General features: G+C 32.4%; 1 non-coding gene across 1 annotated transcript; it reads left to right on the plus strand.

The window, feature by feature from the left end:
• The first annotated feature begins 750 nt into the window (after positions 1–750).
• On the plus strand, positions 751–857 carry LOC139856296 (small nucleolar RNA R71). Its single transcript, XR_011761787.1, has one exon. It is a non-coding gene; the product is annotated as a small nucleolar RNA R71 (small nucleolar RNA).
• Positions 858–15954: the final 15097 nt, after the last annotated feature.

Here is a 15954-nt window from a genome sequence, read left to right on the forward strand (position 1 = left end):
AATACAATACATATACATACATTTTAATTTAGAAGTTATTACAACGTTAATCGTTATATATATGTATATAGTCTTGAAGTCTTTAAGTTAGTAATCTCATTTTATGTATATAACCAATTGTTATTATATATAATGAGATACTTAAATATCATTTTAAAAAATCATAAGTATATATATATATATATATATATATATATATATATATATATATATATATATATATATATATATATATATATATATATATATATATATATATATATATATATATATATATATATATATATATATATCCATATATACATCATTATATAATTATTTCAAATTATGATGTTCGTGAATCGTCAGACAGACTGGGTGGTCAAACATTTGCATAAAATCCATTCCAAATATATATATCTTGACAAGTTTGATTGCTTAACATGTTGGAAACATTTAATTATGTAAATATTAATCTTTAATATATTAGCGAAAAATCCGAGTCGTTACACCATTCGTCTCTTGAAAGCATCTATCTTTGCGGAAATGGAATCAAAGTCATGGCTAGAATCGGCTCTAGCCGCTTTAGATGATCTAACGATGTCTTTTTATTGATGCCACTCATGTGAGTGGGAAGCAGTATTATCAATAATTTTGTAAGCTTCAATTGCAGTTTTCTTCATAATGGAACTACCAGCTGCTATATCGATGTCTTTTCTTGTAGTGATGTCGCATCCTTGGTAGAATATTTGTACTATTTGATAAGTGTCTAAACCATGCTGCGGACATCCTCTTAATAACTTTACAAATCTTGTCTATGCCTCATATAATGTTTCATTTGGCTTCTGTGTGAACGTAACAATTTCTCCTTGAAGTCTCACGGCTTTAGATGACGAAAAGAATTGTTTAAGAAAATTTTCAACTAAGACATCCCATGTGTCAATCGCCCCTTCAGGTAACGATTCTAACCAATCTTTGGCTTTTCCTTTTAAAGTCCAGGGAAATAATATGAGATAGATCTGTTCATCCTCAACTACTCTGATTTTGAACAGAGTACAGATCCTATTAAAGGTACGAAGATGTTCGTTTGGATCTTCCTTCGGCGCACCACTAAATTTGCATTGATTAGTTACCATGTGTAGGATTTGTCCTTTAATTTCATAATCTGGTGCGTTAATGTCTGGTTGAGTAATTGCGTGACCTTGGCCAGTGCGTTTAGCTCTCATTCGGTCTTCCATACTTAGAGGTTCCAGATTTTTCATGATTGAATTTGTTGAATCTGAATCACTAGAGGATTCTGATTTAATGGTTTCTTCCTCGACAATCTCTGGATGAGTGATTTGTGGTTCAGGAGGAATGATTATTGGTTCAGGATCTCTGAATTGTCCCTGAATATCCTCCGGATTCTCAATTGTGAGGTTGGGTTCAAAAAATGGATTATCGAAAATTTGAATTGGAGTACTTTGTCGACTAGATGACGATTCTAAAGAAAAATCAACGGTGACAATATTGGCTAGATGTCTTGATCGTGTTACAAGTGGTGAACGTATGAAAGGTGGTGAATGTTTTGCTCGGTGCATTCACTGAAAATCCTATAAGTTATAAAAATAAAAATTATATAAGTTATCAAATTAATAGACTTTTCTGATTTTGCCCACGTTTCGAATAGCCAATAGATGCAGCAGGCAGCCAGGACCCTTTAAATCGGAAGCCCACAATTCGCCACTAACAAATCCAACTATTACTACGAACCAGAAAATTTTAGATGTTTATCAATTTAACCGCTTAAAATAATTTTTCGTCGAAATTTAAAGAAAATAAAGAAAATTCTATGTCCTAAAAACTAGAACGTCGAGAAATAAGAAAGAAAAAGAGTGCGTCGAAAAACATCGAAAAATAAAAGGTCGAAAAATAATAATAAGAAAGTAAAACGTTGAAACTTAAAAGTCAGAAAACTAAAAATTAAAAATTACGTCTAAAGGTATTAAAGCTTAAAAGGAATTCTATATCCAAAACGGCAATAACTTAAAAAGTACTAAAATCTTAAAACGGCGTCGCAAAATTCTAAAGCACCTAAATCTTAGTCTATAGAAAAAGCACTTAAAGGATTTTACAGCAAAGCCTAAAAATCTAGAAATAAAAATAACTACGGCAAAATACTAGTCTTAAAACTAATTACGAACGATAAATTATAAAATTTACGAATTAAACGATAAAAATATACAAAATATAAAAATAAGCTTAAAGTTATAAAAATACAATTTTTATAAAAAAATAATTTTTATATTATTATTTTATAAAAGTACCAAGTTATAATAAAAACTTAATTAATACTAATTTATTAAAACTAAGAACTAAAATATTAAATAATTAAAACCCTAATTAATAATTAATTAATTATAATTATTATTAATACTCTAACCCTAATCGTACGTCCAAGGTTTCAGTTCTGTCAAATCACCTCATGCGACCGCATGAGGGTCCTTTGTTTGGGTCATGCGACCGCATGAAACAAGTTACCAGGCCTGCTGTTGGGCTTCGATAGGCTTCGGCCCAGTTTCAATTTAATTATTATTATGATTTTAATTTTCTAAATATTACAAAATATTTATATAAACTTATATTTTTAAAATCTATATATAAAAATACTTATTAATTTTATATATAAAGTATATATATATATATATATATATATATATATATATATATATATATATATATATATATATATATATATATATATATATATATTCTGATTTTAATTTTTAATATATAAGTAGTAAAAAAATACTTTATAACTAGGTCATAAAAATATTATTTTTTATATTATATTTTATAAAAGTATTAAACTATAAAACTTAATATTACAAATTATAAATGAAAACTATAATTAATAATATGTTAAATAATTAAAACCTAAATAATAATAATATTTTAATTAAAACCTAGTGATTTAATAATATTAATTAAATTATAAACCCTAATCCAGCATTTAATGTTGTACGACGTATGGCCTGTCAACTTTACTCATGCGACCGCATGAGAATCAACTTATATAGTCATGCGATCCAATGGTCGTGTAGGTTCAGTTTGATGCAGACTCAAAACAAGCAGGTTCAGATCGTATTTTTTTTTATAATCTTTACTAAATTTATATAAGTAATATTTATAATAAAAATTAAAGAAAAATACTTTTATACTTTAAAATATATTTTCTTTTTACACACTTAAATAGATATATATATTTTTTTTATGTTTTTAATATTTAAAACGTATTTTTTTTTTACAAAAATAGATTAAAAATCTTTTTTTTATAGCGTTACGCTTCGGCTTTAAGTGAAGTTCCCCGGCAGCGGCGCCAAAAATACTTGATGTTATGCGAGGTGTATACGAAATAGTTATATTTTTACTACGAAATACTATTAAATACGATACAATTTTACACAAGTTATTTATTTATTTATAGAGTGGATATACCTAAACCTTGCTACAACACTATAGGCAGTGTATCTAATCATACAGTAGTGTAGTTTTTAGTAAGTCCGGTTCGTTCCGCAGGGAGCTAGCCAAGTTTAACGCTATATTTTTTTAAAAACTATATTTGTGTGTGTGTGTGTATATATATATATATATATATATATATATACACATATACATATACATATAAGTAGTATTATTTTTATTATTATAAAAAGGGGGTTTTACCGTTTAATGACCGGTTTGTCGATTTTATGTCTTAAGTCGCAATTAAAACCTAATGTAAAATATTAAATATACAAATGACTTAATTTAAAGCGTAAAGTAAATAACGATAATTTAAAGTGCGATAATTTAAAGTGCGATAAATAAAATGACGATAAATAAAATTGCGATAATTAAAAAGTACGATAATTAAAAGTGCGATAAGATATAAAATAAAGGAATTATGCTTATTTAAACTTCCGTAATCATGATGTTCGACGTGTTGATTTTAATTTATTACCATGGGTTAATTGTCCTTTGTCCTAGATTATTCGATATGTCCATCTGGTTTTTGTCCATAACAGTCCATCAGTCATAAATATAAAGTGCGAGTGTCCTCGTCAAATTATCCTTATACCCGAAGTCAAATATTCCAACTAATTGGGGACTTAAACTGTAACAAGGTCTTAATACTTTGTTTAATAATTACACCAGGATATCGACTGTGTGTAACCCAAGGTTTTATTACTTTGTTAACAATTACACCAATTACCCTTGAATGTAATCCATCCCTATTTTAATGAGTCCATTAACTATTAATCCATTCCCGTGTCCGGTAAATTGAACAATTATTCGTATTTATAGATATCCCGCCCACCGTACCCGATTAAGCGTGTGTGGTTATATATAGATACATCAAATTGTAACCTTTATATTAAATTAACGAGGTATCGTTTAGTTAATATAAAGCCCATTAATAGCCCATAGTCTAATTTTCACAAGTGTTGTTCTTTTGTCCAAACCCCAATTATGGTACAAAGCCCAATAACCCCGTCTTTATTATTTAGCCCAACATCACGATTACTTCGATTTAAATAAGCATAATAATAACTTAGCTACGAGACATTAATTTAAAAAGGTTGAACATAACTTACAATGATTAATAACAGTGTAGTGTTACACGGACAGAATTTCGACTTACAAACTTAAAACATTCGCTAACATAACCTTATTATTATTAAACTTTAATATTAAAATTATAATTAAAATATAAATAAAAATAAATATTGAGAGTATGATGATAGATGGATATATATTATGTATATAAAACGTCGAGCAAACTGCCTTTTTATAGAACCTGGCCAGCTACAGTGAGCCATGCGATCGCATGGGTTTAAGGCTACCAGGCCATGCGATCGCATGGAAGCCATCTCCTGGTCACATTGCATTTTAAACGTGGGCTGCTCGTATTTATTTAATATATAATATAATATATATATATATATATATATAATTTTATATAATTTTATATAATTTTATATATATTATATTATATTTTTATGCATCGTTGACTTGTAATTTTAGGCCCGTTGCGTCGTGCGTTGATAGTTGGTTCATGTCCCGGTTCCAGATTTTGGAACGTCCTTTCGTACGATTTAATATCTTGTACTTTGTGTTTCGCGACCCGTACTCTTGTAACTTTTAGACGTTTCTTATCAATAAATTGAACCACTTGGATTGTACTTTGTACTTTTTAGCATTTTGGTCATTTGCGTCTTCAAATCGTCGAGTCTGTCTTTTGTCTTCACCATTTATTATTTAAACGAATATCACTTGTAAATAGAACAATTGTAACTAAAAGCTTGTCTTTCTTGAAGGATAATGCTATGAAATATATGTTCATTTTTAGTATTATCAACTGCCCTGGCTACTATTACTTGTTACGGGTGTGGAAAACAGGGTCATATTAAGAGCCAGTGCCCGAATCCATAGAAGAATAACGGACCTACACGGGGAAGAGCATTTGTTATTAATGCTAGAGAGGCATGTGAAGACATAGAGCTTGTTACGGGTACATTTACCATTAATGACTTATCAGCATCTATTATATTTGATACTGGTGCTGATAGAAGTTACATGTGTAGAGACTTTTACGCTAAATTGAATTGTTCATCATTACCTCTAGATGCTAAGTATACGATTGAGTTAGCTAATGGTAAACTAATTAAAGCCGATAAAATTTGCCGTGATTGTAAAATTAAGTTAGCCGAAGAAACATTTAAAATTGATTTGATACCCGTAGAATTAGGAAGTTTTAATGTAATAGTCGGCATGGACTGGATGTCCAAAATAGGAGCTGAGGTTGTGTGTGCCAAGAAGGCAATTTGCATTCCTCGTAAGGATAAAATGGCATTAATGATATATGGAGAGAAGGGTAACTCAAAGCTAAAACTCATTAGCTGCTTGAAAGTCCAAAAGTGCTTGAAGAAAGGGTGCTATGCTATCCTAGCACATGTTAATAAAGTCGAAATGAAGGAAAAAGAGAAGAGCATCAACGACGTGCCTGTGGTAAGAGATTTTCCTGAAGTCTTTCCGGAAGAGTTGCCGGGATTACCTCCATTTAGATCTGTAGAATTTCAAATAGATCTAGTACCAGGAGCTGCACCAGTGGCTTGTGCTCCATACAGACTTGCACCGTCTGAGATGAAAGAGTTACAAAGCCAGTTACAAGAATTACTGGACCGTGGATTCATTCGACCGAGTACTTCACCGTGGGGAGCTCCAATTTTATTCGTTAAGAAGAAACATGGATCCTTACGAATGTGTATAGATTACCGCGAATTAAACAAGTTACTATCAAGAATCGGTATGAAATGTCCCATTCATATCGATTATAAACGTTCCATATTAATTGATTTCGTTGCGAGGTTTTGACCTCTATATGAGACGTTTTTCAAAGACTGCATTCGTTTTTAAAACAAACCATAACCTTTATTTTATCGACAAGGTTAAAAAGACACCACCTAGATTATCCAGAAATGATAATCTAAAAATATCACACTTACATACTACCAATACATATTGGTTTACAATGTTAATATGTTACAACAAAATAAATCTCGAATGCAGTTTTAAACAATATTATACAAACATGCTGACACCATATCTTATCCATATTTTAACATGCAACAGCGGAAGCTCTTAATAATCACCTGAGAATAAACATGCTTTAAACGTCAACAAAAATGTTGGTGAGTTATAGTTTTAACCTATATATTTATCAAATTGTAATAATAGACCACAAGATTTCATATTTCAATATACATCTCATACATAGAGATAAAAATCATTCATATGGTGAACACCTGGTAACCAACCTTAACAAGATGCATATAGAATATCCCCATCATTCCGGGAATCCCTTCGGACATGATAAATTCGATGTACTAAAGCATCTGGTACTTTGGATGGGGCTTGTTGGGCCCAATAGATCTATCTTTAGGATTCGCGTCAATTAGGGTGTCTGTTCCCTAATTCTTAGATTACCAGACTAAAAAGGGGCATATTTGGTTTAATAATTCAACCATAGAAAGCAGCGCATGTATTCTCAGTCCCAAAAATATATATTGCAAAAGCATTTAAAAGGGGAGCAAATGAAACTCACTTTCACAGATTTTTACTTCATCAGGAAGTAAGACTTGGCCACTGGTCAATTCACGGACCTATAACAAATATGTACATATATATCAAAGTATGTTTACAATATATTTACAACATTTTTAATACGTTTTAATGTTTTAAGTTTATTAAGTCAGCTGTCCTCATTAGTAACCTACAACTAGTTGTCCATAGTTAGATATACAGAAATAAATTGATATATATTATCTTGAATCAATCCACGACCCAGTATATACACGTCTCAGGCTAGATCACAACATAAAGTATATATATTTTTGGAATCAACCTCAACCCTGTATAGCTAACTCCAACATTACTGCATATAGAGTGTCTATGGTTGTTCCAAATAATATATATAGATGGGTCGATATGATATGTCAAAACATTTGCATACGTGTCTATGGTATCCCAAGATTACATAATATATTAGAATACATGTATAATATAAAATAAGTTAGCTAGGATATGATTAATATAGATTTGTTACCAATTTTCACGTAGCTACAACAAGAAAAATTATCCAATCTTGTTTTACCCATAACTTCTTCGTTTTAAATCTGTTTTGAGTGTTTCAAGTTGCTATGGTTTCATATTCAACTTAAGTTTATGAATCTAAACAGAAAAAATATAAGTTTATATTCAGAAATACAGGTTACAAGTCATTCTTGTAAAGGTAGTCATTTCAGTCGAAAGAACGACGTCTAGATTACCATTTTGGAAAACATACTTCCACTTTGAGTTTAACCATGATTTTTGGATATAGTTTCATGTTCATAAGAAAAATCATTATCCCAGAAGAACAACTTTTAAATCAAATTTTATCATAGTTTTTAATTAACTAACCCATAACAGCCCTCAGTGTTACTATGACGGTGTATATCCGATTTTACGGTGTTTTTCTTGTTTTTCGGTTTTAAATCGTTAAGTTAGCATATCATATAGATATAGAACATGTGTTTATTTGATTTTAAAAGTCAAATTAGAAGGATTAACTTTTGTTTGCGAACAAGTTTAGAATTAACTAAACTATGTTCTAGTGATTACGAGTTTAAACCTTCGAATAAGATAGTTTTATATATAAGAATTGAATGATGTTATGAACATCATTACTACCTAAAGTTTAGTAGGTAAACCTACTGGAAGTAACAAGAAATGATCTAGCTTCAAAGGATCTTCAATGGTGTAGTGACCCGAACTTTTCCATGTTTATATATATTAATTGAGATTGATATTTACATGATTAAATGTTTACAACATGTTAAGCAATCAAACTTGTTAAGACTTGATTAATTGAAATATGTTTCATATAGACAATTGACCACCCAAGTTGACAAGCGATTCACGAACGTTAAAACTTGTAAAAACGACATGACGATATATATATGGATATACATATGGTTAACATGAGATTATGATAAGTAAGTATCTCCATAAGTATATTAACAATGAGTTATATACATATAAACAAGACTACTAACTTAAGGATTTCGAAACGAGACATATATGTAACGATTATCGTTGTAACGACATTTAAATGTATATATATCATATTAAGATATATTAATATTTCATAATATCATGATAATATAATAATTTAACATCTCATTAGATATAATAAACAATGGGTTAACAACATTAATTGAGATCGTTAACTTAAAGGTTTCAAAACAACACTTACATGTAACGACTAACGATGACTTAACGACTCAGTTAAAATGTATATACATGTAGTGTATTTAGATGTATTAAAATACTTTTGGAAGACTTCAAGACATATATCAAAACACTCATACTTAACGAAAATGGTTACAGTTACTTTCCCATTCTTTTCTTTCATCAAGAATTCTAGTCGTATTCTTACCCGTATTATACACAGCTTCAAAACGTACTTACTATGGGTATATACTAATAGGAACTAGCATGGGATTCCAATCTTGATTATGTCATGTATGACTAATCAATTTTAACTTCTACCATGAGCTAGTCAACTAACTAGAACTCCTTTTAACCACACTCACCACTCACCAATTACCACTCATCATTCACTCCATTTCACTTCCAATTCTCTTTCTAATTCTCTCTCAACACACACACACTATTATGAACGTATTTTTCCAGTAGTTAATCATCATCTTCATCAAAAATCACTTCAAGAATTAAGCTATAATCATCATAGGAAGAACACTTCATGAACACTTCAAAAATCCCTTCAAGTTTACTAATTTACTTCCAAGCTTTCTAATCCATTTCAAGTAATCATCTAAGATCAAGAAACCTTTGTTATATACAGTAGGTTATCTTTCTTATTCAAGGTAATATTCATATTCAAACTTTGATTCAATTTCTATAACTATAAACTATCTTAATTCGAGTAAAAATCTTACTTGAACTTGTTTTTGTGTCATGATCCTACTTCAAGAACTTTCAAGCCATCCAAGATCCTTTGAAGCTAGATCATTTCTTGTCACTTCCAGTAGGTTTACCTACTAAACTTGAGGTAGTAATGATGTTCATAACATCATTTGATTCATACATATAAAGCTATCTTATTCGAAGGTTTAAACTTGTAATCACTAGAACATAGTTTAGTTAATTCTAAACTTGTTCGCAAATAAAAGTTAATCCTTCTAACTTGACTTTTAAAATCAACTAAACACATGTTCTATATCTATATGATATGCTAACTTAATGATTTAAAACCTGGAAACACGAAAAACACCGTAAAACCGGATTTACGCCGTCGTAGTAACATCGCGGGCTGTTTTGGGTTAGTTAATTAAAAACTATGATAAACTTTGATTTAAAAGTTGTTATTCTGAGAAAATAATTTTTATTATGAACATGAAACTATATCCAAAAATTATGTTAAACTCAAAGTGGAAGTATGTTTTCTAAAATGGTCATCTAGACGTCGTTCTTTCGACTGAAATGACTACCTTTACAAAAACGACTTGTAACTTATTTTTCTGACTATAAACATATAATTTTTCTGTTTAGATTCATAAAATAGAGTTCAATATGAAACCATAGCAATTTGATTCACTCAAAACGGATTTAAAATGAAGAAGTTATGGGTAAAACAAGATTGGATAATTTTTCTCATTTTAGCTACGTGAAAATTGGTAACAAATATATTCCAACCATAACTTAATCAACTTGTATTGTATATTATGTAATCTTGAGATACCATAGACACGTATACAATGTTTCGACCTATCATGTCGACACATCTATATATATTTCGGAACAACCATAGACACTCTATATGTGAATGTTGGAGTTAGCTATACAAGGTTGAGGTTGATTCCAAAATATGTATAGTTTGAGTTGTGATCAATACTGAGATACGTATACACTGGGTTGTGGATTGATTCAAGATAATATTTATCGATTTATTTCTGTATATCTAACTGTGGACAACTAGTTGTAGGTTACTAACCAGGACAGCTGACTTAATAAACTTAAAACATCAAAATATATTAAAAGTGTTGTAAATATATTTTGAACATACTTTGATATATATGTATATATTGTTATAGGTTCGTGAATCAACCAGTGGCCAAGTCTTACTTCTCGACGAAGTAAAAAATCTGTGAAAGTGAGTTATAGTTCCACTTTTAAAATCTAATATTTTTGGGATGAGAATACATGCAGGTTTTATAAATGATTTACAAAATAGACACAAGTACGTGAAACTACATTCTATGGTTGAATTATCGAAATCGAATATGCCCCTTTTTATTAAGTCTGGTAATCTAAGAATTAGGGAACAGACACCCTAATTGACGCGAATCCTAAAGATAGATCTATTGGGCCTAACAAACCCCATCCAAAGTACCGGATGCTTTAGTACTTCGAAATTTATATCATGTCCGAAGGAGGATCCCGGAATGATGGGGATATTCTTATATATGCATCTTGTTAATGTCGGTTACCAGGTGTTCACCATATGAATGATTTTTATCTCTATGTATGGGATGTGTATTGAAATATGAAATCTTGTGGTCTATTGTTACGATTTGATATATATAGGTTAAACCTATAACTCACCAACATTTTTGTTGACGTTTAAAGCATGTTTATTCTCAGGTGAATAATAAGAGCTTCCGCTGTTGCATACTAAAATAAGGACAAGATTTGGAGTCCATGTTTGTATGATATTGTGTAAAAACTGCATTCAAGAAACTGATTTCGATGTAACATATTTGTATTGTAAACCATTATGTAATGGTCGTGTGTAAACAGGATATTTTAGATTATCATTATTTGATAATCTACGTAAAGCTTTTTAAACCTTTATTTATGAAATAAAGGTTATGGTTTGTTTTAAAAATGAATGTAGTCTTTGAAAAACGTCTCATATAGAGGTCAAAACCTCGCAACGAAATCAATTAATATGGAACGTTTTTAATCAATAAGAACGGGACATTTCAGTTGGTATCAGAGCGTTGGTCTTAGAGAACCAGAATTTTGCATTAGTGTGTCTTATCGAGTTTGTTAGGATGCATTAGTGAGTCTGGACTTCGACCGTGTTTACTTGAAAAATGATTGCTTAACAAATTTTGTTGGAAACTATATATTTTTAACATGTGAATATTATGTGATATATTAATCTCTTAACGCGTTTGATATTATGTGATAGATGTCTACCTCTAGAACAAGTCCCATTGACTCACCTAATAATAATGAAGAGTCAAATGTAAATTGGAATGATTCGTGGACTGATTCACAAGTTCCCGAAGAGGAACCGGAAGAAGAGTCGGAACCAGAAGAAGAATCGGAACCGGAAGAAGAATCGGAACCGGATGAAGAAATAGAACCGGTGGGGGAAATAATAAAACGGTTAAGTAAAAGAAAATCCTCAACCAACCGACCAAGGTTAATTATGGTCAATGGTGTTTCCGCTAAGGAAGCAAAATATTGGGAGGATTACCAATTCTCCGATGAATCGGATTCTGACGAGAATTCCGATGATGTTATAGAAATTACCCCAACTGAATTTAAAAAGGCAAAAGAAAATAATAAGGGAAAGGGCATAAAAATAGAGAAATCTAATTCCAACCCCGATGAACTTTATATGTATCGTCAACCCCCGAAGTCCTTAAGTTGTAACAATGACCCGGGAACCCCTAAACCACCAGGTTTTTCTAAACCAATGTGGAAAACGACGGCTCGTATTAGGGGAACATCATATATCCCTAGAAACTTGGCAAAACGAACCAAAACCGAAGAAGAAGAAACAAGCGAGTCGGAATAAGATAGTTGTATTCGTGTGGTGTAATATATGTAATATAGTGTGCTTATGCTTTATGAAATATGTAAAAATTGCTTGTATTAATAAGTATTTTTTTTATGAATCTAACTCTTGTCTATTTTACAGTATAAAAACACAAAATGGATAGACAACCCAATATTTTAAGAGACCTACCCGGAGACATGATTGATGAAATCTTGTCTAGAGTCGGTCAGAATTCTTCGGCACAACTATTTAAGGCGAGATCAGTTTGTAAGACATTCGAAGAACGTTCCAAGAATGCCTTGGTTTATAAAAGGCTTTCGTTCAAAAGATGGGGGATATCACATTGGGAAATCCATAAGTTACGATATGTTTACTTTGACGCATATATTGCGGGGAACCCAAATGCTATTTTACGCAATGGGTTAAGAAATTATTTTGACTCAATATATCCGAATATTGGACTTCGTGATTTAGAAAAAGTGGCTAACATGCAACATAAAGAAGCATGTTATGCTTACGGATTAGTAATGTTCGCTTCTCACCAAAGTGAGAACAAGAACATCGGCCTACAACTATTAAACAAAACGTTCCCACAAGTGACGGAGTCGGTAATTGGGGTAAGAAATGAGGTTTTTAGATTGTTACGGGACTGTTGGACATTACGTAACCCTCGTCCCTTTGACGACGTTACAACACGCTGTCTTATCAACGGCCATAACGGTTATGTTCCACAAGACCAAGGATGGGAAGTAATCCTAGTAAAACCAGCATGCATGACTTGTTTCTGGACGTATGAATTACGTGTCTTTATTGCCTTTGCTGAACGACTTGTGTACTAGCTAGAATTATCTTCACAACCATCTTGTATCAAATTTATTGTGTGCTATATTTCATGCTATATGTAAAATAAGCGGTATTGTAAGTTTGTAAAATATTGTGTAAAAGTTTGAACGCGAAATATTATTATAATCAGTTTTTCATATAGAATTGTAGTAGTTGAATTCTATATTAGCTACTAAGTATGAACTTAACGGGTAGGTACTACCCGAATTTAAACTTATAAAACGCTAATATGAAGAAAAAGCTTTTATAAATGAGTTCATATTATGCTACGAAATACTATTAACTACTCTTAATATTCTGTATGATTAACTTGTTCCATTTGACTATTTTGAAGGAAATGGCACCGACTACTCGACACACCGTGAATATGAATGAAGAGGAATTCCGTACTTTTCTAGCTTCAAACATAGCCGCAGTACAGGCTGCGCTACATACCAACAATAACCTTGGATCTAGCAGTACAGGAAATCGTGTAGGATGCACCTACAAAGAATTCACTGCCTGCAAACCTTTGGAATTTTATGGAACCGAAGGACCGATCGGATTGAAACGGTGGACCGAGAAGGTCGAATCGGTGTTTGCCATAAGTAAGTGTACTAAAGAGGACAAAGTAAAGTACGCTACGCATACCTTCACAGGTTCTGCGTTAACATGGTGGAATACCTATCTAGAGCAAGTGGGACAAGACGATGCGTACGCACTACCGTGGTCAGCATTCAAGCACTTGATGAACGAGAAGTACCGTCCCAGAACCGAGGTCAATAAGCTCAAGACAGAACTTAGAGGGTTACGAACCCAAGGATTTGATATTACCACGTACGAAAGACGATTCACAGAATTGTGCCTATTGTGTCCGGGAGCATTCGAAGATGAGGAAGAGAAGATCGACGCGTTTGTGAAAGGATTACCGGAAAGAATCCAAGAAGATATAAGTTCACACGAGCCTGCCTCCATACAACAGGCATGTAGAATGGCTCACAAACTAGTGAACCAGATTGAAGAAAGAATTAAAGAACAAACTGCTGAAGAGGCCAATGTGAAGCAAGTCAAAAGAAAGTGGGAGGAAAACGGTGATAAGAATCACCAATACAACAACAACAGCAATTACAACAATAATCGCAACAATTATCCCAACAATCGCAACATCAATCGCAGCTACAACAAACGGCCCAACAACAACAACAACAACAACAACAACAACAACAACAACAACAACAATAACAACAACAACAGCAACTACAACAATCATCCCAACAACAATAATAACCGCAACAAAAACAATAATCAGAAGCAGCTATGCCAAAGGTGTGAAAAGTATCACTCGGGGTTCTGCACCAAATTTTACAACAAGTGTAAAAGAAATGGTCATAGCGCGGCGAAGTGTGAGGTCTACGGACTAGGGGTTAATAGAACGAAAGGAACAAATGGTGTCGGAACGAGTAATGGCGGAGGAAGTAGTGTCGGAGCAAGTTATACCAATGTAGTTTGTTATAAATGTGGAAAACCGGGCCACATTATTAGAAATTGCCCGAACCAGGAGAACACTAATGGACAAGGCCGCGAAAGAGTTTTCAATATTAATGCGACAGAGGCACAGGAAGACCCGGAGCTTGTTACGGGTACGTTTCTTATTGACAATAAATCTGCTTACGTTTTATTTGATTCGGGTGCGGATAGAAGCAATATGAGTAGAGATTTTTGTGCTAAATTAAGTTGTCCATTGAGCATTTGGATAGTAAATTTTTACTCGAATTAGCAAATGGTAAATTAATTTCAGCAGATAATATATGTCAGAATCGAGAAATTAAACTGGTTAGAGAAACATTTAAGATTGATTTGATACCAGTAGAGTTAGGGAGTTTTGATGTGATAATCGGTATGGACTGGTTGAAAGAAGTGAAAGCAGAGATCGTTTGTTACAAAAAATGCAATTCGCATTATACGAGAAAAAGGAAAACCCTTAATGGTGTACGGAGAAAAGGACAACACGAAGCTACATCTTATTAGTAATTTGAAGGCACAAAAACTAATAAGAAAAGGTTGCTATGCTGTTTTAGCACACGTCGAGAAAGTACAAACTGAAGAAAAGAGCATCAATGATGTTCCCATTGCAAAAGAATTTCCCGATGTATTTCCGAAAGAATTACCGGGATTACCCCCACATCGATCCGTTGAATTTCAAATAGATCTTGTACCAGGAGCTGAACCAATAGCTCGTGCTCCTTACAGACTCGCACCCAGTGAGATGAAAGAACTGCAAAGCCAATTACAAGAACTTTTAGAGCGTGGTTTCATTCGACCAAGCACATCACCGTGGGGAGCTCCTGTTTTGTTTGTCAAGAAGAAAGATGGTACATTCAGGTTGTGTATCGACTACCGAGAGTTGAACAAACTTACCATCAAGAACCGCTACCCACTATCGAGAATCGACGACTTATTTGATCAACTACAAGGCTCGTCTGTTTATTCAAAGATTGACTTACGTTCGGGTATCATCAAATGCGGGTGAAAGAAGATGATATTCCAAAGACTTCTTTCAGAACACGTTACGGTCATTACGAGTTTATGGTCATGCCGTTTGGTTTAACTAATGCACCAGCTGTGTTCATGGACCTTATGAACCGAGTGTGTGGACCATACCTTGACAAGTTTGTCATTGTTTTCATTGATGACATACTTATTTACTCAAAGAATGACCAAGAACACGGTGAACATTTGAGAAAGGTGTTAGAAGTATTGAGGAAGGAAGAATT

This window comes from Rutidosis leptorrhynchoides, chromosome 6, assembly GCF_046630445.1.
Source record: "Rutidosis leptorrhynchoides isolate AG116_Rl617_1_P2 chromosome 6, CSIRO_AGI_Rlap_v1, whole genome shotgun sequence".
In the NCBI taxonomy this organism is placed as follows: Eukaryota; Viridiplantae; Streptophyta; class Magnoliopsida; order Asterales; family Asteraceae; genus Rutidosis; species Rutidosis leptorrhynchoides.